The following is a 2716-nucleotide window of genomic DNA, read 5'->3' as shown; positions in this document are numbered from 1 at the left end:
AACCTCCACTTCTTTCCACCCCAAGTAAACAAATATTAGATCCCTCCCCTGTCTTCATCCTGGGACTATTAGCATCTCAAGCACTTACCATACTTCCAGACCTAGCTCTTCAGCCTGGGGTACTCAATACAATTTATCAAGCATTTAAGGGGCTACTTTGTACCAGGTATTGCCCTTGGCACTGAAGATTCCAAAACAAAATGAACCTTGACCTCAAGGAGCTTAGATTTTTATATGGGGGAGGGGATGCACAGAGAAGGAAAGACACCAACAACTGGGGGGAACCAGGAAAGATAATGTAGGAGGGGACACTGGGGTTGAATTTTGAAGACAGCAAGGAATTCTGAGAGTTAGAGGTAAGGGGAGCAGAGTGTTCCAGGTATGGTTTGGGGCGGGAGGAGGGTGTATTGTTAATGTATTTTTGGTTAATGGGAAGATGTTTCCAATCCATGAATAGGCCCATGTGACCACTTGAGTCACATGGAAGCCTGAATCACTTGAGTCTGTGGTGGGAGGAGTTTGGTGAATGGGTAGAGCAGGAAAGATGGAGTAGAACTGAGAGGAAGTTGGGCATGACAATTAGAGGTGAGAGAGAGAGAGGAAGCAGGCAGTGAGCTGTGAGTGTTCATTTGTGGGAAAGCCCTAGCAGGGTAAAGGTTTGGGGATGGTGGTGCCCCATGCATTGTTCTGTGTATAGATTTCTTTGTTGCTATGATGGATTTGGCTTTCTGGTGTTGGGATTCTGTTTTCTGGTGTTTGAATAAATGCTTTGGTTCTGTCTTCTATGTGGAGAGTCTGTTATATTTTTTTTTTTTTACTTTAAAACTTCTTTATTCTTGATTAAAGCATGTACACTTAGCCATTCACCAGCTACAAAAAATAAATGTTCAATAATTTCCAAAGCTGCATTATACATAACTCTGGGGTTCAACAGGTATCTTTTATAATCAAATTAAATAGTATTTCAAATGTATCAAGGCATAAAGTTCACTCAGACTTCAAATAATGGTAAATGAGCCCCTGAATTAAAAATCTCCGGTCTGCCCATGATTAACCACTTTAATTTACTACTGTTGTTGGATTTTTTTTAAAAGTAAATATACTTCATACTTGTCTTATACTGAAATGTGCCATGAGTCAAATTAGACTTCTGAAGTTACTATCTTTAGTTACAGGACATTCACTTTATGGAGAAAAATGACTCTGGTTTAATAATAAAAAAAAATCTGCAAAAGGATAATCAGTTAAGGGAAAGCAGTTACACTTGTTTACCTATAACTCAAGCCCCTCAGAGCATTCTGTTTAAATCTTTGCTACACCTCTTTCTTACGCATAGAAAGACAACAAGTGATTTCTTTAGCCTATAAATTCAGGAAGGGAACCTCTGGTTCTGATGAAGACATCGAATATATGTTAAGTGCAACGTGTAAAGGAGACCTATGGGAAAAGCAAGGATTTGGTACTAAATGATACTCTGAACTAGCAACAACTATCAAGGGTACATGGTTTTTTGGGGGGGCAATTTGATGAAAACTGAGCATTTGGGGGTGAAATTCACAGAAACAGGCATAACTGCCATATATTCTACTCTTCTATATGCAGTAATTTTTTACATATTATTGTAGATTCCAATTTGCAGTTTCTTCATAATTTAAAAAGCCACACAGGTCTTCAATACTTCGTATTGTTTATTTATTCACTTTCTCAAAGTACTCTTTGGAAGCATTCGGAGATGGCTTGATCGTAGGCGAATTTGGTGTCCAATTTGCCGGACAGACCTCTCCATGTACTTCCACAAACTGGAACGCCTTCACCAAACGAAGAGTTTCTTCCACACTTCGGCCCACAGGGAGATCATTGATACTCACGTGTTTGATAACTCCATTAGGGTCAATTAAGAGGAGACCTCTTAATGCAACGCCAGGTCCTTCAAGCAGAACACCATAGTCCCAGGAAATTTGTTTGGTTAAATCTGACAGGAGCGGAATATTCATATGGCCTAAACCACAACTCTTTCTTGGTGTATTTATCCAGGCCAGATGGCTAAAGTGGGAATCCACTGAAACCGCAAAGACTTCACAATTCACATCATGAAATTCGTTAGCTTTGTCACTAAAAGCAACAATTTCCGTCGGACACACAAAAGTGAAATCAAGAGGATAGAAGAAAAGCACCAAATATTTGCCTTTAAAGTCATCAAGGCTGATTTCTTTGAATTCTCCTTTGACAACAGCTGTACCCTTAAAATATGGAGCATGTTGGGTTACAGCAGGCACATAAGTTGAAGAACTGGGGCTGAAGGAAAATTTTGAATGGTTAGTACTTGTGGGCATTACGTTGGCTGGGAATGTGTTTCTAGCAGCAACAGGTCTAAAGGTTGCAGAAATGCCCAAAGGAAAGGAGTTCACATGGCGAGCAACCGAAGCCCGAAGTAACCTTCCCAAGGAAGCCGCCATCTTCCAAGCGTGGGGAGGGCCGGCAACTCGCCGAGTCTGTTATATTTTGACATTCAGAATTACACCAACATATTCATAGCCTCCGTAGGCTCTGTGAATATTGTGTTGATGCTACAGGGAAATCAGCAGATGTGAAGGGAGGGAGATATTGTGTCATGTATAGTAAATAGGTGAGCTTTTTTGGAGAGTAGACGGAGAAGGAATAATAGCATGAAATCTCTCTGTATCTTGGCCAGAGCCAAGACTTTTCATACAAAGCA

General features: G+C 40.5%; 1 pseudogene; it reads right to left on the bottom strand.

Annotated features, from left to right (window-relative positions):
- Positions 1 to 1670: 1670 nt before the first annotated feature.
- LOC140497481 (thioredoxin-dependent peroxide reductase, mitochondrial pseudogene) lies at positions 1671 to 2477 on the bottom strand (annotated as a pseudogene).
- Between the last annotated feature and the right edge of the window lie 239 nt (positions 2478 to 2716).

This window comes from Notamacropus eugenii, chromosome 3 (genome assembly GCF_028372415.1).
Source record: "Notamacropus eugenii isolate mMacEug1 chromosome 3, mMacEug1.pri_v2, whole genome shotgun sequence".
NCBI classification, from domain to species: Eukaryota; Metazoa; Chordata; class Mammalia; order Diprotodontia; family Macropodidae; genus Notamacropus; species Notamacropus eugenii.
The sequence above is the reverse complement of the archived record's forward strand: the minus strand, read 5'-3'. Positions and strand labels throughout refer to the sequence as shown.